Source organism: Neoarius graeffei, chromosome 9 (assembly GCF_027579695.1).
Source record: "Neoarius graeffei isolate fNeoGra1 chromosome 9, fNeoGra1.pri, whole genome shotgun sequence".
Taxonomy (NCBI): domain Eukaryota; kingdom Metazoa; phylum Chordata; class Actinopteri; order Siluriformes; family Ariidae; genus Neoarius; species Neoarius graeffei.
Window position 1 is genome coordinate 17456186 of NC_083577.1, and position 24604 is coordinate 17480789.

The window sequence follows — 24604 nt, forward strand, 5'->3', positions numbered from 1 at the left end:
TAACACAAAAACAAGTGTTCAAACAAGCATCAGTTATGAGTAGTTTACGCTACAACAAGGACGGGGTTTTACCCAGTACTAACCTGTTAACAGGTGCAGAAAAACAAGGAGAGATGACACAGGTTGTTTACAGTTGTTCCCCGAAAGTGCATCTGAGGGACGAGCGAGGGTCCGCCCCCCTAAGCACTCCCCCCCGTGTCACACACTTGTGTTCCTACTGGGCACTAGGCCGTTCTAAAGTGATAATAGTAATAAAAAAAATATTTATAAAATACTAACAAAAGTAGTAATGAAACTACACACTTGTGGGCATCTATTTTGGGTGCGCCACACATATATCAAGTATTTCCTTTGATTCATATTCAATGAGGATATATGTGCAATATTTTGCATTCCACCCCGGGCTGTCCATCCTGCCATCACTTGTCATAAAGAGGCAAATAATTCAGGGAAAACAGCAAAATAAGTAAATTTATACATAAAATAGTTTAATTTCATACCTAAAGCCAAAGCTAAAATGAGAAGTTGCAAAAATGAGCAGTAACAGGATATTGGCAAACCCACAATCACACATTACATGTACTTCATTGGGCAATGCAAAAAATTTGTTCTAACATGAAAGGATGTAGTCTCTTACACTAAAGTAAAACCTTATGCTTATGAAATAGGACCATCTAAAAACACACACCTGCTACCACCACTTCTTTGCCTTTGAATTTTGCCAGAGTTTCCATTTGTCTTGCCTCCCAGAAATCCATGATACCAGGGTGGATGACATGAGCACTTAGCCCATGGAAGGACCTTTGAGACCACACCCATACACTTGTTCATGAATGCCACTTTCCTGTAATTATTTCCATAGAGTGTGATGGCAGTGGTCAGGTGGAAGTCACCAAGAAGAACTATTCTCTCTCAATAGTGGCTGTGACAGCCATGTCAATGACACAGGTCCATCTTTACACACCTGCATCACAAACAAATAATATTAATAATAATAAAAAACTTAAAATGTTTTGTAGACAAGTGCCAAAATGATAAACTAAAACTCATCACAACAGAAACTAAAGGTTTAAATAAATAAAATAAATAAAAAATAAAAATTTATAATGCATACCTTCAAGAGATTGGTGGCAGTCCCCTGAAACCATATCTCCCAGAAGCACTCCTTCATACATGTTTTCATGATGCAAAATTTGGGCAGAGATGCCGCTCCCAGAGTTAGTAGACAGCTGGTGTAGGCTATACATGATGCCTGGTGAAGATCATCAGCTGTCTCTTGGGGGTCATTAGGACCTTGCAACACAGGGCTCAGAACATTCCTACAATGGTAGAGGGAAAAGAGAAAGAGCAGAATCACATCAAGAAAACACTTCAGAACTGCAGGTATCCCAACTGGGCTTTCTTCAAGAGCAGAAAAAGGAACATAACGGACAAGGAGGATAACAGGAACAAATGCAAGAACATTGTCATTCCCTACATTTCTGGTCTATCTGAGAAACTCAGGAGGATTTTCTATAAAAACAACATTCCAGTACATTTCAGACCCAGTAACACCCTGAAGCAGAAACTGGTCCACCCTAAGGACAGAATAGCCAGACACAAACAGGACAACATAGTGTTTGCAATTCAGTGCAGTGAGGAATGCACGGACTCATATATTGGAGAAACAAAACAACCGCTTCACAGGTGCATTGCTCAGTACAGGAGAGCCAGTTCCTCAGGCCAGGACTCTGCTGTCTATCTTCATCTTAACAACAAAGGACACTCATTTCAGGATTGCAACATATGCATTTTAGCCAGAGAGGATCGTTGGTATGAGCTAGGAGTTAAAGAAGCCATTTTTGTTAACCTGGAACGGCCATCACTGAACAGAGGTGGGGGTCTAAGACATCATTTATCAGCCACCTACAATGCAGTCCTTGGCACACTTCCCAGACAACTGAATGCACACCAAAACCCATCTGTTTTCAGTGACTCACAGGAGGACAGAGAGAACCAACAATCCATTGATCACCCCAATGACTCTCTAGGCCATTCACACCCAGCCCCCAGTGACCCACACCAACACTCAATGACACCTCAGGATGGCTTTTCATCCATGAGAGGATAAATACCCGATACTGTAGGGGCACCGCATTGTTTATAATTCACAGCCAGCTATTAGGTGTTCAATTGAAATGATTGTTTCTGTCACGTCCTGCATTACCTGTTGAGTCGTTGTTTTGCTCTTTATTTACTGTGTCGCGTTATGATGATGTGGGTTGCCGTCTAGACTTGATAAAAAAAAACTGACTTGCAGTAAGTTTTGAGTGGATTAAAGTTTTCCCAAGTTCGGGCTTTTAAACCTATCTGCTGTGTCTGTGTCTCCCCACTGTGTCAGCACCTTTACACTGGTGACCCCGACGACTCTTTGGACGGTAATCCTAAGAGATTTTATTTATTTATTTTTTTTTACTATGATGGAGGCTAACACTGTTGCGCTCAAGCTACTGGAGTTTTGGGAAGGTCATGCGGTAGTGTGGTTTGCTCAAGCGGAGGCTAAATTCGCAATCAGATAGATAACGGGTGATGCAACGAGATATTACTATGTGGTCGCAGCCCTGGGTATCTCAACCACTGTCAGAGTCATGAGTTTGCTGCAGAATCCTCCAGCTGAGGATAAATATGGCAGTCTTAAAGCACTTTTGCTAGGGACTTTCGAATTGAACGATGCCAAACGAGCCCGCCGTTTGCTTTCATTGAGCAGTTTGGGTGACGCAAAGCCTTTGGAACTGATGGACCACATGCTGTCTCTCCTCAGCAAACATGAGCCTTGTTTTATCTTCAGGGAGCTCTTCCTTCAACAGCTGCCAGGGGAGGTGAGATCGGCACTTGCTGGTTCTTCCATCAGTGACCCGCGCAACCTGACTAAGGAGGCAGATAAGTTTTTTTCTGTCATGCAGCACTGCAAGGCAGCTATCCACCATTGTGCTGCAGAATCAAGGCCACCAGAGGGAGCTCTCATCGCTCCAGCGCAAGAAAGGAAGCAAGGCCTGTGTTTCTACCACGCTCGTTTCGGGCCCAAGGCTATGAAGTGCCGCCCACCCTGCCGCTTCAAGGCATCGGGAAACGGGGGGGCTGGCGCTCATTTACAGCAATGAGCATCGGCCATGCAGGCGGTTTGCTGTTTGTCACTGATGCTGTTTCTGGACGTCATTTCTTCTGTGACACAGGTGCGCAGGTAAGCATCTTGCCTGCTACAGACTTGGACATTCAGCAGGGTAAATGGGGTCCTGTATTGGAGGCTGCGAACGGTAGCTCCATCCAGACTTTCGGTGAGCGCAGTGCTGTGGTGTCTTTTGGTGGACAACAGTTTACCTGGAACTTTGTGGTGGCAAGAGTGTCCACGCCCCTACTGGGCATGGATTTCCTTTGCGCTCATGGTTTTCTGGTGGACATTAGAAACCGATGACTGATCAACGCAGAGACTTTTACCTCACTCCCCTGCACACGTAGCTGTTCCAGTTCGTCCCATCTGTCCAGCACCTTTGCGGCGAATGAGTTCTCACGCCTCCTTGGGGAGTTTCCCGCCCTCACCCAACCAACTTTCTCATTCGGAGTGGTCAGACATGGTGTGGAGCACCACATTGCAACCGTTGGTCCCCTGGTTCATGTGCGCGCTAGGCGCTTGGATCCTGGGAAGCTCGCCATTGCCAAGGCAGAGTTTGAGACGCTGGAGCACCTTGGCATCGTACGGCATTCTAACAGCCCTTGGGCTTCGCCATTACACATCGTTCAGAAGCCTGGTGGAGGATGGCGTCCGTGTGGTGACTACCGCCCCTTGAATGAGGCCACTACACCCGACCGCTACCCTGTTCCTCATATTCAGGACTTTTCTGCCCGGTTGGCTGGTAAGGTCATTTTTTCAAAGGTGGACCTCATCCGTGGTTATCACCAGGTACTGCTGCATCCACAGGACATTTCCAAGACCACTGTCATCACTCCTTTTGGTTTATTCGAATTCCTCCGCATGCCATTTGGGTTAAAAAATGCTGCTCAGACTTTTCAGCGACTCATGGACAGTGTTCTGCGCGACCTGCCGTTTGTTTTTGTGTACTTGGATGACATTCTCGTTGCTAGTACTTCCAAGGCTGAACACCTGGCGCACCTCAGGGTTCTATTTCAGCGTTTGAACGATCACGGACTGATCATCAACACAGCCAAGTGCTAGTTTGGTTTGTCTGCCATTGATTTCCTTGGCCACCATGTCACGAGCAAGGGCACAGCTCCACTGGCTGCGAAGGTGGAGGCCATATGCCAGTTCCCACGGCCGGTCACAGTCAGGGCCCTACAGGAGTTCCTAGGCATGGTGATGGTCCTACCATCGTTTCATCCCACATGCAGCCCACCTCATGCATCCCCTCTACCAAACTCTTAAGGGTAAGGCTGCTAAGCACACAGTTGTCTGGACAGAGAAAAGGACTCAGGCGTTCATGGACACCAAGACAGCCTTGGCCAATGCCACCATGCTAGCACATCCGTCCCTGGATGCCCCTATTGCCATCACGACAGACGCCTCTGACTATGCCATCAGGGCCATCCACGAACAGTTAGTTGATGGTGCTTGGCAGCCACTGGCCTTTTTCAGCCGACAGTTGCGTCCAGCTGAGAGGAAGTACAGCACGTTTGACCGACAGCTGCTAGGCCTGTTCCTGGCCATACAACACTTTCGTTTCCTGTTGGAAGGCCGAGCATTCACTGCTTCCGTGGACCACAAGCCCTTAACCTTTGCTATGGCCAAGGTTTCAGAGTCGTGGTCTGCCCGGCAGCAGCGTCAGCTTTCCTTTATTTCAGAGTTCACAACGGATATCCGTCATGTGGCAGGGAAGGATAATCGTGTGGTGGACTGTCTCTCTTTCTGGTTTGCAGGGGCAGTGCATCTAGGGGTGGATTATGTCCGCATGGCGGCAGACCAGGTCCATGATGCTGACGTTCAGGTGTACAGGACTGCCATCAGTGGACTGCGTTTGGTGGATGTTCCTTTTGGCAATGCAGGTGTCACCCTGCTTTGTGATGTATCCACAGGTCAGGCCCGACCCATTGTTCCTGGCAGTTGGCGCAGGCAGGTGTTTGATGCAGTGCATGGCCTTTCCCACCCTGCCAGGAGAGCATCACAGAAGCTTGTGGCAGCAAAGTTTGTTTGGCATGGCCTCAAAAAGGATGTTCATGACTGGGCCGCCGCCTGCCTCGAATGTCAGCAAGCTAAGGTGCACCGTCACTCCAAAGCCCCTCTTGAAACCTTTCATGTCCCGAAGAGATGTTTCAACCATGTACATGTGGACCTGGTGGGACCCTTGCCGACCTCCTGGGGCTTTACGCACCTGCTCACTGTGGTTGACCGCACCACTCGTTGGCCTGAGGCCATTCCACTCCAGTCCATCTCCACAGCTGATGTCGCACGGGCATTCCTGAGCACATGGGTAGCCCATTTTGGTGTCCCTTCTAACATAACATCAGACTGCGGCTCGCAGTTCACGTCGGAGTTATGGGTTGCAGTCACCAACAGCCTCAGAGCGCAGATACACCACACCACAGCCCTACCACCTGCAAGCCAATGGACTATGTGAGCGGTTTCACCGTTCATTGAAAGCCGCATTATGAGCAAGCCTCCGTGACGAAAGCTGGGTGGATCGTTTGCCTTGGGTAATGTTGGGGCTGCGGGCTGCTCCCAAAGAGGATCTACTTTCTTCTGCAGCTGAATTGGTCTGTGGGCAGCCTCTGCAGGTGCCGGGCGATTTCTTGCCTGATGTTACCCGCCCATGGTCTGCTGGTCAGCAGTGGCAGGCGCACCTCCAGGGTGCCCAGGTTTTTGCGCCAGTGCCCACCTCTCAGCATGGCAAGCCACGTTCACAGCTCTTACCAGGACTGCAGGATGCGGCATATGTTTTCATCCGTCATGATGCTCTCCGCAGCCCCTTGTGCCCGCTCTACGATGGTCTGTTCCGGGCGCTGGAAACAGGGGACAAATTTTGTGTCATCAACATCGGGGGCAAGCGAGACCGGGTGTCAGTGGACCTCCTTAAACCCGCTCACTTGGACTTGGATTCTCCGGTGGTGGTTGCCCAGCCCCCGCAGTGGGGCCGTCCGCCATCTACCACGCTTCCACAGTCTACAAACCCTGAGCTTCCTGTTCCTGTGGCCCCAGTGCCCGAAGGCCAGAGTAGTTTTGGCCTAGCACTGCGCCCACCTCACTCGATGAACTTGTCTGTCTTTGTGAATTCTGGGGGGGCATGTGTAGGGGCACCACATTGTTCATAATTCACAGCCAGCTATTAGGTGTTCAATTGAAATGATTGTTTCTGTCACGTTCTGCATTACCTGTTGAGTTGTTGTTTTGCTCTTTACTGTGTCGCATTATGATGATGTGGGTTGGCGTCTAGACTTGATAAAAAAAAACTGACTTGCAGTAAGTTTTGAGTGGATTAAAGTTTTCCCGAGTTCAGGCTTTTAAACCTATCCACTGTGTCTGTGTCTCCCCACTGTGTCAACACCTTTACAATACTCCCTATTAGTCAGACAGAACTAAAGAAGCCTTTCAGATGAGAGGTGAAATGTCTTCAATAATCTTCAAGCAAGCCCAGTTGCTCTCTTTTACCACCCACTCTTTACTTCCTCAATCTCCTCATCATCACTGTCATTCGGAACACCCAAACACGTAGTCCATAGGAGCCATTTCTGGTAGGAGCTCTATGCCTGGTTGTTTTAAAAAATAACTTCACATATGGTAGTAGTACTAAGAATTGTAATGTCATGTCCTCTTGATTTCAAAGGTTTTGCATGCTCCAACTAATTATTCAACCATGATCCAAATGGTTGAATGATTACTTGGAGCATGGGGGGGCACAACACTAACAGAGCAATTTCAGGTTCACAGGGGATGTATTCTGGATCATGTGGATTGGTTTCATACTCAGATTCCTCTTGTGTCATTGTAATAGACAACCTGAAATCAGAAAAGGAGAAATGAACAAAACATATTAGACAAAATAGAAATGAGCTGGGGCGGCACGGTGGTGTAGTGGTTAGCGCTGTCGCCTCACAGCAAGAAGGTCCGGGTTTGAGCCCCGTGGCCGGCGAGGGCCTTTCTGTGTGGAGTTTGCATGTTCTCCCCGTGTCCGCGTGGGTTTCCTCCGGGTGCTCCGGTTTCCCCCACAGTCCAAAGACATGCAGGTTAGGTTAACTGGTGACTCTAAATTGACCGTAGGTGTGAATGTGAGTGTGAATGGTTGTCTGTGTCTATGTGTAAGCCCTGTGATGACCTGGCGACTTGTCCAGGGTGTACCCCGCCTTTCGCCCGTAGTCAGCTGGGATAGGCTCCAGCTTGCCTGCGACCCTGTAGAACAGGATAAAGCGGCTAGAGATAATGAGATGAGATGAGAAATGAGCTGAAATACACATACTACAAATTTATTCTGATCATTTAGTCTTCCTCTGAAATATGCATCAAAATGTACTTGTCTTGAAAGGCCAACAATGCTGCCAAAAGTACTCATACACATTACATGTCATTTGACACTGTGGCACATGACAAAGGGCTAGCTAAGTTTCCAAAAGAGTGGCATCTCAAGACTGAGTCTATGTAATTTCTTATCCTGAAGGCTTTTTCATACCTCAGAGAAGCACTCAATTATGTGTGCTGTGGATCCACGATACTAGCAAATAAATATAGAAGAGATTTATAAAAGAAGTACGTGATCTTGCACATTTAGTGGGTTATGTTCACATATAATATAGCCAATCACTTACAATTACTGTATATATCCAATCCTTTACTCTATAGCATTAAGCCAAATTTTTTAATATGGCATTTTATATTCTTCTGGAGGCGAAGTGGGTTGATGAATGAGGACTCTTCAGGAACTTTCCTATAAAAATAGCACAAAATCAATAATATTGAAGCTCAATGAAGAAACCATTGTACTACATTAAATACATGTATACATCCAGTGGTGCTTAAAAGTTTGCGAACCCTTTAGAATTTTCTATTTCTCTGCATAAATGTGACCAAAAACTTCAGATTTTCATACAAGTCCTAAAAGTAGATAAAGAGAACCCAGTTAAACAAATGAGACAAAATTATTATACTTGGTATTTTATTTATTGAGGAAAATGATCCAATATTACATATCTGAGAGTACGTAGTGCGTGAGTTTGCTGCCTCTTCTCCCCGGCGTTTTCTTTTTTGTTTTCTTTAACTGTGCTTCTGATTTTTGGCAACGTGTTGCAAATCCACTTGGTTTCTTTTTGGTTAATTTTGGACTCTTCTTGTTTGGTTTTGACACTGGCTTTTTGCAATCACCTGTAGCTAACCCACCTGCGAGCCCCTTCTTTCTTTCCACCCACTTGACTTCAGCAGTGGTGAGTGAGTTTCCACCATTTACTACGCTGTTGTCTTGTTTTACTGTATGTGCTGGCATGGGCGCCGCCAGGGGGGGAAAGGTTTGGACAATTCTAGGGGCCCAGCACTGCCATGGGGCCCTTTAAGGGACTGATAATGTGCTTTTAATGATTTTAATAAGACTTTTGAAATAACAACAATGCAATATTCCATCTGGTAAAATGAGCTAATTGAACAAGGTTGTCTATTTCTTGAGTTCTTCAACATATTGTCATTTAACCCTCCCCCTTTTGCGAAATGGTACGGTCCAGTTCTGGTAGAAGCGCGATGCGTTAAATCTGTGTGCTGATTAGTGCAACGCTACTTGCTGCCAGTGTTGCCAGATTGGGTGGTTTCAAGTGTTTTTTGACGGGTTTTGAACATATTTTGGGCTAGAAAACGTCAGCTATATCTGGCAACATTGCTTGCTGCTGTGTCGCGGTGCAGCAGCCAGCCAGCCAGCAGTGGAGTGCGTACAGTCTATGATTGCTAAATATGAAGAGTGGCTGTCAAAAACGTTAAGAAAGGCAGCTGAAAGCTGAGAGGGACTGGAGAGGCAGGCAACTGGTCACTCAGTTTTTCCCAAAGAAAGGTAGCTATCGCTCACATGTGTGTTCAAAATATTAGCGAATGGTAAATGAACAGTATGAACGTGGTTGGATTAGCCTATCAAGAGAACACTTTTACAGTTTGTACAGTGACATTTTTTCCATTTTAATAACTGAACTGACTTGTGTGATAAACAAGATGAAATATTACATTATGCTGGTGCTAATAACTAGTGCTAATAACCAGTTTCATAACTAATGGGGTGCCCTAAATATGCACAGATTCAGCCTCAGGGGGACCTCCGCCCTACCAAACCACTGAACCCCCCTTTGGAGAAGGAGGTAAGCAGCAATACAACCCATAAATGATTTATTAGCAGTCACATCACACATTTCACTACCAATTGTCGTAGCACAAGAAGGCATGTGGCAAAATCTTGAATTTTCATTTGTGATTGTAAATGCACCAGAATTAGTCACTTACCAGTTTTCATCTAGTCCCTGGTAGGTTAATACATAAAATGTAATAACAAAGTCACAAACTCAAGGTCCATGGGCTATCAAAAGTCAAATAATGACAATAGTGCAATTGTGACGAGGGTGGGCAAAGTTGGGGGGCCCAAAATTCTAATCTTTCATGGGGCCCAAAATTTCTGGCGGCGCCCCTGTGTGCTGGTTATTCAAATTGCTTCCCTGCACTGTGCTCTGGGTGTGGAACCACTGGTGTTTTGGCTACGTTTATGAGCGGTGTTAGGCTAAGGTGGCTTTGCACCTTAAATTGGACTGCATCTATCCATCTGTTTTTGGATCGTGACTGTGGGTCTGGGTATTGGTTTTGTGGCCTGGGCTTTTACCCATATTTTACATCTAATCGCCGGAGGAATTAAAAGCCTTAGTGCACGGCACCGCTTGGATTCTGCAGCATTTGATATGTGCCGCTCTATTGGAATCGCATGCCGCCCTCAGTACATTCACCGGTCTCCGCGCTCTCCGACTGCTCATTATGCTTCGGAGTCTTCCATACCCATCATATGGACTCTCAATCGGATTGCCAAGGTCAACAAGAACGCTCATGGAACTAATCACGGTGTTCTTTGCTCACTTGGGAAACTGTAATGTTCTGCTGTCTCTGGATTGTCACCTGTGTTTCCTGCAAAGATTGGCCTTTTAAACTCCCGCTCCATCACCAACAAAGCGTCATTCATTAATGACCTAATTATGCAAAACACCCTGGACAGACTTCTGCTGGTGGAAACATGGCAACAGGCTGAGGACTATCTACATTTTAAATATGTCTTCACCAGCTGGATACACACACACACACACACACACACACATATATATATGTATGTGTATATATATACACATATACATATATATATGGGCGGCACGGTGGTGTAGTGGTTAGCGCTGTCGCCTCACAGCAAGAAGGTCCTGGGTTCAAGCCCCGGGGCCGGCGAGGGCCTTTCTGTGCGGCGTTTGCATGTTCTCCCCGTGTCCGCATGGGTTTCCTCCGGGTGCTCCGGTTTCCCCCACAGTCCAAAGACATGCAGGTTAGGTTAACTGGTGACTCTAAATTGACCGTAGGTGTGAGTGTGAATGGTTGTCTGTGTCTATGTGTCAGCCCTGTGATGACCTGGTGACTTGTCCAGGGTGTACCCTGCCTTTCGCCCGTAGTCAGCTGGGATAGGCTCCAGCTTGCCTGCGACCCTGTAGAAGGATAAAGCGGCTAGAGATAATGAGATGAGAATGATATATATATATATATATATATATACACACATACCGGTATATATCAAAGCCATGTCTCACAGGGAAAGGTGGAGGTCTAGCTGCAGTTTTCCAATGTGGTTTGAAACTTAAAGAGATTGTTTTTCATGATGTTACATCCTGTGAATATCTGGCTTTGAAAACTTCCACTCCCACACCAATGTTGCTGATCTTAATCTATCGACCTATGCAGTGCCGTCTAAGGGCTCGAAGATCATGGGCACCCAGTATGGTTTTCCGGCCTTGACCCTTACGCACAGAGATTCTTCCATATATATACAGTGGTGCTTGAAAGTTTGTGAACCCTTTAGAATTTTCTATATTTCTGCATAAATATGACCTAAAACATCATCAGATTTTCACACAAGTCCTAAAAGTAGATAAAGAGAACCCAGTGAAACAAATGAGACAAAACTAATATACTTGGTCATTTATTTATTGAGGAAAATGATTCAATATTACATATCTGTGAGTGGCAAAAGTATGTGAACCTTTGCTTTCAGTATCTGATATGACCCCCTTGTGCAGCAATAACTGCAACTAAACGTTTCCGGTAACTGTTGATCAGTCCTGCACACCGGCTTGGAGGAATTTTAGCCCATTCCTCCATACAGAACAGCTTCAACTCTGGGATGTTGGTGGGTTTCCTCACATGAACTGCTCGCTTCAGGTCCTTCCACAACATTTCGATTGGATTAAGGTCAGGACTTTGACTTGGCCATTCCAAAACATTCACTTTATTCTTCTTTAACCATTCTTTGGTAGAACAACTTGTGTGCTTAAGGTTGTTGTCTTGCTGCATGACCCACCTTCTCTTGAGATTCAGTTCATGGACAGATGTCCTTACATTTTCCTTTAGAATTTGCTGGTATAATTCAGAATTCATTGTTCCATCAATGATGGCAAGCCATCCTGGCCCAGATGCAGCAAAACAGGCCCAAACCATGATACTACCACCACCATGTTTCACAGATGGGATAAGGTTCTTATGCTGGAATGCAGTGCTTTCCTTTCTCCAAACATAACACTTCTCATTTAAACCAAAAATTCTATTTTGGACTCATCCGTCCACAAAACATTTTTTCCAATAGCCTTCTGGCTTGTCCACGTGATCTTTAGCAAACTACAGATGAGCAGCAATGTTCTTTTTGGAGAGCAGTGGCTTTCTCCTTGCAACCCTGCCATGCACATCATTGTTGTTCAGTGTTCTCCTGATGGTGGACTCATGAACATTAACATTAGCCAATGTGAGAGAGGCCTTCAGTTGCTTAGAAGTTACCCTGGGGTCCTTTGTGACCTCGCCGACTATTCCACACCTTGCTCTTGGAGCGATCTTTGTTGGTCGACCACTCCTGGGGAGGGTAACAATGGTCTTGAATTTCCTCCATTTGTACACAATCTGTCTGACTGTTGATTGGTGGAGTCCAAACTCTTTAGAGATCGTTTTGTAACCTTTTCCAGCCTGATGAGCATCAACAACGCTTCTTCTGAGGTCCTCAGAAATCTTCTTTGTTCATGCCATGATACACTTCCACAAACATGTGTTGTGAAGATCAGACTTTGATAGATCCCTGTTCTTTAAATAAAACAGGGTGCCCACTCACACCTGATTGTCATCCCATTGATTGAAAACACCTGGCTCTAATTTCACCTTCAAATTAACTGCTAATCCTAGAGGTTCACATACTTTTGCCACTCACAGATATGTAATATTGGATAATTTTCCTCAATAAATAAATGACCAAGTATAATATTTTTGTCTCATTCGTTTAACTGGGTTCTCTTTATCTATATTTATGACTTGGGTGAAAATCTGATGATGTTTTTGGTCATATTTATGCAGAAATATAGAAAATTCTAAAGGGTTCACAAACTTTCAAGCACCACTGTATATATATATATATATATATATATATATATATATATATATGTGTGTGTGTGTGTGTGTGTGTGTGTATCCAGCTGGTGAAGACATATTTAAAATGTAGATAGTCCTCAGCCTGTTGCCATGTTTCCACCAGCAGAAGTCTGTCCATCACCATCTCTTTTTCTGTCTGAGCTGAATGAACTGCTAACTGTAGCCTCATCTGTCTGTACTACTGTCATTCTTCTGGGTGACTTTAATATTCATGTTGACATTAGTTGCTCCCTTACTGATGAGCTCTTGACTGTCTTTTAATGTTTTAGTTTAACTCAGTATGTTGACTTTCCGGGCGGCACGGTGGTGTAGTGGTTAGCGCTGTCGCCTCACAGCAAGAAGGTCCTGGGTTCGAGCCCCGGGGCCGGCGAGGGCCTTTCTGTGTGGAGTTTGCATGTTCTCCCCGTGTCCGCGTGGGTTTCCTCCGGGTGCTCCGGTTTCCCCCACAGTCCAAAGACATGCAGGTTAGGTTAACTGGTGACTCTAAATTGACCGTAGGTGTGAATGTGAGTGTGAATGGTTGTCTGTGTCTATGTGTCAGCCCTGTGATGACCTGGCGACTTGTCCAGGGTGTACCCCGCCTTTCGCCCGTAGTCAGCTGGGATAGGCTCCAGCTTGCCTGCGACCCTGTAGAAGGATAAAGCGGCTAGAGATAATGAGATGAGATGAGATGAGATGAGATGTTGACTTTCCCACACATAATCATGGTCATATACAACCCCGATTCCAAAAAAGTTGGGACAAAGTACAAATTGTAAATAAAACGGAATGCAATGATGTAGAAGTTTCAAAATTCCATATTTTATTCAGAATAGAACATAGATGACATATCAAATGTTTAAACTGAGAAAATGTATAATTTAAAGAGAAAATTAGGTGATTTTAAATTTCATGACAACAACGCATCTCAAAAAAGTTGGGACAAGACCATGTTTACCACTGTGAGACATCCCCTTTTCTCTTTACAACAGTCTGTAAACGTCTGGGGACTGAGGAGACAAGTTGCTCAAGTTTAGGGATAGGAATGTTAACCCATTCTTGTCTAATGTAGGATTCTAGTTGCTCAACTGTCTTAGGTCTTTTTTGTTGTATCTTCGTTTTATGATGCGCCAAATGTTTTCCGTGGGTGAAAGATCTGGACTGCAGGCTGGCCAGTTCAGTACCGAGACCCTTCTTCTACGCAGCCATGATGCTGTAATTGATGCAGTATGTGGTTTGGCATTGTCATGTTGGAAAATGCAAGGTCTTCCCTGAAAGAGACTGTTACGGCGCCCCCTAGGGTCCAAAGGACCAGCGCGCCAACATTTATACAACAGACTTAAGTGAGAAAAACAGACTCACACAAACAACAGTTTTAAGGTGCAGATTAAATTTTATTAGTGCTACACCAACAAAAGCAACCATAGGGGGAAAACGAAGGGTTTACAAATCTAAATGGCGACACCAAATCAAAAGAAAAAAACAACCAAAAAAACCACCACCAATAACAGGAGCTCACAAAAGCTCCTCAAATTACAAAATAGGGGATGGTGTCACCATTAACTAAACATAGGGCAATGTGGCTAACAGAAAAACTAATGTGTGCCAAAAAATGTACACCCCAGGGCAGATCTATGTAAACCTCACCCAACGCCCCCCAGGAGCTTAAAACAAGATAAGCCATAAATAACAATATACACAACATAACTAAGAATTTCTAAACCTAACACAAGACAACCAAAGATAACCAAAAAACAAACCACAAACAAGGGCGCTACCACCACCCTAGCCAAAAACGCAATGAACAAAAAAACATGGGGACTTAAATAGTGCTGGCAATTGAAAGGGGACTGGTTGCTGGGTAAACGGAGATAAGTGGAAAACTGGATCCAGGTGCACTGATCTGTAAGGAAAATGGTAAGTAGAACCTGAAGAGGGAGACAAAGCACAACACACACATAACAAAACACAAAATAACAGGCCTGCATACACAAACAGAAAAAGAAACAAACGAAGTCGTAACAGAGACGTCGTCTGGATGGGAGCATATGTTGCTCTAGAACCTGGATATACCTTTCAGCACTGATGGTGTCTTTCCAGATGTGTAGGCTGCCCATGCCACACGCACTAATGCAACCCCATACCATCAGAGATGCAGGCTTCTGAACTGAGCGCTGATAACAACTTGGGTCGTCCTTCTCCTCTTTAGTCCGAATGACACGGCGTCCCTGATTTCCATAAAGAACTTCAAATTTTGATTTGCCTGACCACAGAACAGTTTTCCACTTTGCCACAGTCCATTTTAAATGAGCCTTGGCCCAGAGAAGACGTCTGCGCTTCTGGATCGTGTTTACATACGGCTTCTTCTTTGAACTATAGAGTTTTAGCTGGCAACGGTGGATGGCACGGTGAATTGTGTTCACAGATAATGTTCTCTGGAAATATTCCTGAGCCCATTTTGTGATTTCCAATACAGAAGCATGCCTGTATGTGATGCAGTGCCGTCTAAGGGCTCGAAGATCACGGGCACCCAGTATGGTTTTCCGGCCTTGACCCTTACGCACAGAGATTCTTCCAGATTCTCTGAATCTTTTGATGATATTATGCACTGTAGATGATATGTTCAAACTCTTTGCAATTTTACACTGTCGAACTCCTTTCTGATATTGCTCCACTATTTGTCAGCGCAGAATTAGGGGGATTGGTGATCCTCTTCCCATCTTTACTTCTGAGAGCCACTGCCACTCCAAGATGCTCTTTTTATACCCAGTCATGTTAATGACCTATTGCCAATTGACCTAATGAGTTGCAATTTGGTCCTTCAGCTGGTCCTTTTTTGTACCTTTAACTTTTCCAGCCTCTTATTGCCCCTGTCCCAACTTTTTTGAGATGTGTTGCTGTCATGAAATTTCAAATGAGCCAATATTTGGCATGAAATTTCAAAATGTCTCACTTTCGACATTTGATATGTTGTCTATGTTCTATTGTGAATACAATATCAGTTTGAGATTTGTAAATTATTGCATTGTTTTTGTTTACAATTTGTACTTTGTCCCAACTTTTTTGGAATTGGGGTTGTAAGAAAACTTGCCTTACTATTCATCTTTCACTCTTCTCTGAGCACATCACAAAGTATAAGGATGCTCTTAATGCTGCCCGATCCTCCTACTACGCTATCATTAAGAGTGGCAATCATAAGCCCAAAACTCTGTTTAATACAATAAATAAACTTCTTCAGTCTCCTTCCTCAACCACTCCCAGTTCCCCTGCTCAGTGTCAGGCTTTTTTGGATTTTTTTCAAGGGTAAAATTGACAGTATTTACCTACACTTTAATTCTGAAATTCATTCTTCTGTCTCGCAAGTAGCTCTTTCTCATAAAGCTGACTGCTCTGTCTCTGTTTTCTCTCCTGTTGATTCTTCTAAAGTATCGGAAATTATAACTAAGTCCTCCTCCTCCTCATGTCTGTTGGACCCTGCACCCACTGCACTTCTTAAATCCTGTGTATCTGCTATCTCCCCTTATATTGCTCATATGATTAATCAGCGTTTTGCTTTAGGCACTGTTCCCATCTCCCTCAAAATTGCTTCTGTTACACCAATACTAAAAAAAACCTGGTCTAGATTCTTTTTCACTGTCCAATTACAGACCCATTTCAAATCTCCCTTTCCTAGCTAAAGTAATGGAGAGAGTTGTCACCTCTCAGCTTCATACTTTCCTTGCTCGTAATGATCTCTATGAACCCTTCCAGTCAGGCTTTCGCAATCTGCACAGCACTGAGGCCAAGTTTACATTAGACCGTATCTGTCTCGTTTTCTTCCCGGATGCACTGTCCATTTACATTAAAACGCCTGGAAACGCCGGGAAACGGGAATCCGCCAGGGTCCACGTATTCAATCCAGATCGTGTCTGGTCCGGTGCTGTATAAACATTGAGAATACGCAGATACCCGGATATGCTGTGCTGAGCTCTAGCTGGCGTTGTCATTGGACAACGTCACTGTGACATCCACCTTCCTGATTCGCTGGCGTTGGTCATGTGATGCGACTGCTGAAAAACGGCGCGGACTTCCGCCTTGTATCACCTTTCATGAAAGAGTATAAAAGTATGAAAATACTGCAAATACTGATGCAAATACTGCCCATTGTGTAGTTATGATTGTCTTTAGGCTTGCCATCCTTCCACTTGCAAGTGGTAAGTGACTTGCGCACAGCGGCTCAGTCCCGAATCACTGATCGTGCATTTCACTCGCACGCTCTGTGAGCTGCGCAGGGCCGGAGTGCGCACCCTCCAGAGGGCACTTGCTGTTCAGGGCGGAGTGATTTGGAGCGCAGCCGCTGAGGAGGAAGCGATGAGCCGCACTGACACATTTCAACTTACGTGCCAAATTAGTCATGTGATTAGCGTATCCGTGTATTGGCGTTGCTGTGTGCACGTGAATCATGTATTGGCGTTGTTGTGTGCACGCTAATCATTTTTAAAAACGTTAATCTGATGATCCGCTGATACGGTCTAATATAAACCCCACCTGAATCTGCTCTCTTAAGAGTTGTTAATGACCTCCTGCTCTCAACTGATGCTGGTCATCTAAATGTCCTTGTTCTCTTGGACCTCACAGCTGCCTTTGACACTGTCCATCATGAGATACTCATTTCCAGACTATCTTCTTTTGGTATTACTAGCCTAGCTTTAGCTTGGTTTCAGTCATATCTAGCAAACAGGCAACAGTTTATCTCTATTGGTGTTCATAAATCATCCACTGCTACTGTTGCTCAAGGTGTGCCTCAGGGTTCTGTCCTTGGTCCCCTTCTTTTTATATGTTTCTCCTATAGGCCAGATTATTCCTAACCATGGCCTTAACTTTCATTGTTATGCTGATGACATTCAAATCTACATCACTATCACCCCTTCCATAGCCTCTGTTCAGCTGCTAAGGACTTGCATCACTGACCTTAAGCAATGGTTGCATAAGAACTGCCTTAAACTTAATGCTAGCAAAACGGAGGTTCTATTAGTAGGTACCAAAAGACAGGTTCTGAACTTCTCCAGTTTTACTATTGATGTTGATGGTGTGTCTATTAGTTCTTCCCAAGTTATAAAAAACCTTGGAGTTCTCTTTGACTCCACCCTTACATTTGAACCCTATCTTAAACTAATTAATAAGAATGCTTTCTTTCACTTCTGCAATATTGCATGTCTCCGCCCTTTTCTTTTGGAAACTGATGCCAAAATGTTGGTCAATGCGTTTATTTTTTCTCGTCTTGACTATTGCAATTCTCTCTTTTATGGTCTCCCTGCCACATTGCTCAATCGCCTGCAGTACATCCAAAACTCAGCAGCTAGAGTCCTCACACTCTCCAAGCGCACTGCTCATATCACTCCTGTTTTACAGCAACTGCATTGGTTGCCAGTTATTTCTCAGATCAAATACAAAATCTTGCTTTTAACCTATAAAAGCTCTTCATAGTTTCACCCCTTCCTATCTCTGTGAGCTAATTCATTTGTACTGTCCCTCCCGCTCCCTCAGATCTTCTGTCTGTGGACTTCTGACTGTTCCACATTTTAAACTGGCATCTATGGGTGGCAAATCATTCAGTGTTGCTGCTCCTAAACTTTGGAACTCGTTACCACAATCACTTCGTGACTATTCCACTCTCTCTTCCTTCAAGTCAAGTCAAGTCAAGTTTATTTGTATAGCGCTTTTAACAATAAACATTGTCGCAAAGCAGCTTTACAGAATTTGAACGACTTAAAACATGAGCTAATTTTATCCCTAATCTATCCCCAATGAGCAAGCCTGTGGCGACGGTGGCAAGGAAAAACTCCCTCAGATGACATGAGGAAGAAACCTCGAGAGGAACCAGACTCAAAAGGGAACCCATCCTCATTTGGGCAACAACAGACAGCCTGACTATAATATTAACAGTTTTAACATGAGGACAGTTTCGTTGATGTTATAACTCTTCATTGATGGAAACTTGAGTGCAAAACTGTTCATGATAGCTGCAGTCCTAAAGTTAGCAAGACAACTGTAGTCCTCAGCCATAAAAGCATTACTGTAAGAGTCCAGAGCATCCTCCAGGTATAACCCTCAACTGTCTTCATGGGGCCGTCCTTCACAGGAGCGGTGCGATAAAACTCCGACCAGACACAGGGCACCAGGATGGATCAAGCAGGTCCGAGGGGCAGAAGAGGCCAGCATCTCAATCCCAGGACCAATATGTAACTCAGAGGGACAGATTGGGGGGGAAGAGAGAGAGAAAGAAAACACATGTTGTTAGGTATGCCCTAAAAATGACAAGTATTAAATCTGTGTGGTAGGCTCGCAGAGACGAGAGTCTTGACATCAGGCATAACACACAACAATGGCATGTTAATATGGTTAAAAATATATCATGACCTGCTCTGGCTGGATGCTTGATTGGGTGATGGGAGCACACTCCTCAGCAATGATGAGATGCAGATGGGACCCTTAGGGCTGGCCAAGACAATTCAGTTACATTTCACCGGGTCTGGGACATGCGACAGAAAGTCTGACGGCCGATTCCCTGCAGGCTACGATAGCCAGTCGAGGTCTCCACCCTCTCCACCAAAAGATTTCCTGTTGACTCCATGTAACTCAGAGGGACAGATTTGGGGTGGGGGGGGGAGGGAAAGAAAACACAGGTTGTTAGGTATGCCCCATGTCACCTGAATAAGTAGGAGCAGTATACATAATGCACCGAGTACAAGCAGGGACTCCGGCAACTAACTATGACAGCATAACTAAAAGGAGAGAGCCAGAAGGTAACACAGGCATGAGGGAGCCCCGGGACATAAAGCAGCAGCCACGACACCGTCAACAAACTCGAGTGAGCAAGCGAGTGGGGACTGACAGCATCCATGCATCCCAGTTTACCAAAACACTCTATGTCTGAGGACCCTCTAGATCTACACCTTTACCTCATAAACACCATTAACAAAAGGCTTGACTAAACAGATATGTTTTCAGCCTAGACTTAAATGCTGAGACTGTTTCCGATTCCCGAACATTACTTGGAAGGCTGTTCCATAACTGTGGGGCTTTGTAAGAAAAGGCTCTGCCCCCCTGATGTAGCCTTCACTATACGAGGTACCAGCAGATAGCCTGCACCTTTTGATCTAAGTAGGCGTGGCGGGTCATAGAGGAGCAGAAGTTCACTCAGGTACTGTGGTGCGAGACCATTTAGTGCTTTAAAGGTTAATAGTAGTATTTTATAATCGATACGAAATTTGATTGGGAGCCAATGCAGTGTGGATAAGACAGGCGTGATGTGGTCATATTTTCTAGTTCTAGTAAGGACTCTTGCTGCTGCATTTTGAACTAACTGGAGCTTATTTATGCACTTATTGGAACATCCAGACAGTAAGGCATTACAATAATCCAACCTGGAGGTAACGAAAGCATGGACTAGTTTTTCTGCGTCACGCAATGACATTAAATTTCTTATCTTTGCAATATTTCTGAGATGAAAGAAAGCTATCCGGGTAATGTTATCAATGTGAGTTTCGAATGAAAGACTGGGGTCAATAATCACTCCGAGGTCTTTTACTGCTGCACGTGAAGAAACAGAAAGGCCGTCCAGAGTCACTGTGTAATCAGAAAACTTACTTCTAGCTGCATGTGGTCCTAGCACAAGTACTTCAGTCTTGTCAGAGTTAAGCAGAAGGAAATTAATGAGCATCCAGTGTCTAATGTCCTTAACACATTCCTCAATTCTATTAAGCTGGTGTCTCTCATCAGGTTTTGCAGAGACATACAACTGTGTGTCATCAGCATAACAGTGGAAACTAATACAATGTTTATGAATAATATCACCCAGAGGTAACATATATAGAGAAAAAAGCAGTGGACCCAAGACAGAACCTTGTGGAACACCAAACTTTACCTCGGTACGTCTAGAAATATCACCATTTATATCAACATACTGATAACGATCAGTTAGATAAGACCTGAGCCAGGAGAGGGCCATTCCCTTAACTCCCACAACATTTTCTAGTCTATCCAGAAGAATGGAATGATCAATGGTATCAAATGCTGCACTAAGGTCAAGCAACACAAGTAGCGAGACACAGCCCTGATCAGATGCCAACAGTAGGTCGTTTACTACTTTAACCAGTGCTGTCTCTGTGCTATGATGAGGTCTAAATCCTGACTGATACATTTCATGGATGTTATTCCTATGTAAATATGAGCATAACTGCTGTGCCACAGCTTTTTCAAGGATCTTGGAGATAAAGTGGAGGTTTGATATTGGCCGATAATTGGACAGCTGACAGGGATTAAGGTCAGGTTTTTTAATCAGGGGTTTGATAACTGCTAGTTTAAATGATTTGGGTACATAGCCAATCGTAAGAGAAGAATTTATTATTTTTAGAAGCGGTTCAATTACTTCAGGTATTATCTGTTTGAATAGACGTGTAGGTAAGGGATCTAGTACGTAAGTTGAGGCTTTTGATGTAGAGATTAATGAAAGTAATTCAGTTTCTTTAAGGGGAGTAAAACATTCTCACTGACGATCTGATACAGTTATATAGTTAACTACAAGGTCACTTTCATTGTCTGACCTTAAATTAGTAGTTCGAATTTTTTGTCGGATATTCTCAATTTTGTCATTAAAAAAATTCATGAAATTGTTGCTACTACATACTGCAGGTATGCATGTGTCAATAGTGGACTTATTCCTGGTTAATTTTGCTACAGTATTAAATAGGAATCTAGGATTATTTTTGTTATCTTCTATTAGGGAGGAGAAATATGTTGATCTCACAGCACTAAGAGCTTTTCTATACCTCAGGAAGCTCTCCTTCCAAGCTAATTTGAACACTACCAATTTTGTTTGACGCCATTTATGTTCCAATTTTCGAGTGGTCTGTTTTAATGTGTGAGTGTCATCATTATTCCAGGGTGCTAATTTTTTGTCTCTGACCATTTTCCTTTTTAGAGGAGCTACATTATCTAAAGTATGGCGGAATGTTGACTCTAAGCATTCAGTTGCCTGATCAAGTTCTGCAGGGGCTGACAGTGACCCAATCAAAGTTGACAACTCTGGGAGATCATTTATAAAGCTCTGTGCAGTAGTTGACGTGAAAGTACGTTTAATACAGTAGCGTGGTGAGGTGCATATATTATTACTCAGACATAGTTTGAATGAGATGAGATAATGATCTGAGATAACTTCAGACTGTGGAAGTGTGACTATATTGTCTACGTTTAATCTGAATGTTAGTATTAGATCAAGGGTGTGACCACCATTATGGGTCGGTCCTATGACATTCTGCTTAATCCCGACTGAATCTAAGATGGACACAAACGCTGTTTTTAAAGGGTCTTCTGGGTTATCGAAGTGAATATTAAAATCTCCGACAACTAAAGCTTTGTCTAAGGAAATAACCAGATCTGAGATAAAATCTGCAAATTCAGAAAGAAACTCAGAATATGGCCCCGGGGGCCTGTAAATAATAAGCAATGGAATTAACTGGGTAGACTTATTTTTCGAGGCTACATACATTATATGAGTATGAAGAACTTCAAATTTATTAAATTTATAACCAGGTTTTTGTGTTACACCTAGACAATCGTTATAAATAACCGCGATGCCTCCTCCTCTGCCAGTTAGACGAGGCTGGTGTATATAACTGTATCCAGGAGGACTCGCTTCATTTAATGCTATATATTCATTTGGCTTAATCCATGTTTCAGTTAAACAAAGTACATTAAACTCCTGATCAGTAATGAGTTCATTAACCATTAGCGCTTTAGATGTAAGAGATCTAATATTTAATAGCCCCACCTTTAGATCAAAGGTGCTGGCAGCAGCTGTACAGTCAGTATGATCTAATTTTATATTGATTAGGTTACTGGAACAAACTCTCTGAAAATTTCTACCTTTTTGTTGAGCTCGGGGAACAGACACAGTCTTGATGTAGTGGACCCTGAGTGACGACTCTGTGCAGCTAGCAGGCAGTCGGTTTAGCCTGTTCGTCTGCTCCCTGGCCTTGGTTCTGGATTGTCAGAAATTAACTAGGCCTGTTCTGAGACTATGACCTATGCTGCAGGAAATGAGAGCAGCACCTTCCCAAGTGGGATGGATACCGTCCCGCCCTAACAGGCCAGCAGTGCCCTCAAAATTAGCCCAATTATCTAAAAAGCCCACACTGTTTTCAGAGCACCACCTGGACAGCCAGCAGTTCAGCGACCATAACCTGCTGTAAGCTACATCGCCACGCCGCATTGGGATGGGGCCAGAGCATACTACAGCATCGGACATCGCCTTCGCTAATTTAAACACCTCTACAAAGTTACTCTTAGTAACCTCAGACTGACGAAGGTGTATATCATTAGCTCCTGCATGGATAACTATCTTTGAGAACTTGTGCTTGCCTAGGACCCTAAGATTACCTGCTATGCTTCAAAGCTAACTTGAAAACTTCTCTTCACCTCACACTACTCTTCCTAGTGTGGCTTTTTTATTTATTTTTTTGGTAACTCCTGTGTAAAGCATCCTTGGTTTTGTGAAAGGCGCTATATAAATTGAATATTATTATTAAGGTGTATCATGGCACAAACAAAGGAGATTTCTGAGAACCTCAGAAAAAGCGTTGTTGATGCTCATCAGGCTGGAAAAGGTTACAAAACCACCTCTAAAGCATTTGGACTCCACCAATCCACAGTCAGACAGATTGTGTACAAATGGAGGAAATTCAAGACCATTGTTACTCTCCCCAGGAGTGGTTGACCAACAAAGATAACTCCAAGAGCAAGGTGTGTAATTGTCGGCGAGGTCACAAAGGACCCCAGGGTAACTTCTAAGCAACTGAAAGCCTCTCTCACATTGGCTAATGTTAATGTTCATGAGTCCACCATCACAAGAACACTGAACAACAATGGTGTACGTGGCAGGGTTGCAAGGAGACAGCCACTGATCTCCAAAAAGAACATTGCTGCTCATCTGCAGTTTGCTAAAGATCATAGATAAGCCAGAAGGCTATTGGAAAAATGTTTTGTGGACGGATGAGACCAAAATAGAACTTTTTGGTTTAAATGAGAAGTGTTATGTTTGGAGAAAGGAAAACCCTGCATTCCAGCATAAGAACCTTCACCCATCTGTGAAACATGGTGGTGGTAGTATCGTGGTTTCGGCCTGTTTTGCTGCATCTGGGCCAGGACAGCCTGCCATCATTGATGGAACAATGAATTCTGAATTATACCAGCGAATTCTAAAGGAAAATGTCAGGACATCTGTTCATGAACTGAATCTCAAGAAAAAGTGGGCCATGCAGCAAGACAATGACCCTTAGCACACAAGTTGTTCCACCAAAGAATGGTTAAAGAAGACTAAAGTTAATGGTTTGGAATGGCCAAGTCAAAGTCCTGACTTTAATCCAATCGAAATGTTGTGGAAGGACCTGAAGCGAGCAGTTCATGTGAGGAAGCCCACCAACACACGGGCGATTGCTCTCAGATAACAAGGGAGGCTCAGCCTCCTCTAAAAATGACGAACATCATGTAGGATGAATTGCGCTAGGCTTATGTTATAGCCGACCTTATAACATTGCTATTTCAGATCCAGAATCATAGAAATATATGTGCTCAACCCAACTACAGTGCGAAATCATTCCATTATAACTTTCCCCAGTTCGCCTAATGTGTGCGTGAGTTTTCCCCCTCGTGACAATTCGATGCAGCCCAGCCTCAGTGGACTTCAATGGCATTTGGGAGCTATGCGCTTTTCAATATCAAAATGCAAGACGATTATTGGACAAATACTGCGAAAATGCCCGGCCACAGACTCCCACGGACTCCCAGCCTCACAGTGGGAGGGACATGGCAAAGCTTTCCGCGAGGAGACTGGTGATTGGTGAAAGCGACTGGATATTTTCTTTGATTGACAGTTCGTTTCAAATATAGACAGGCAGTGGTGAATTTCAGTTCAGTCCCATGCGGATTCGCAAG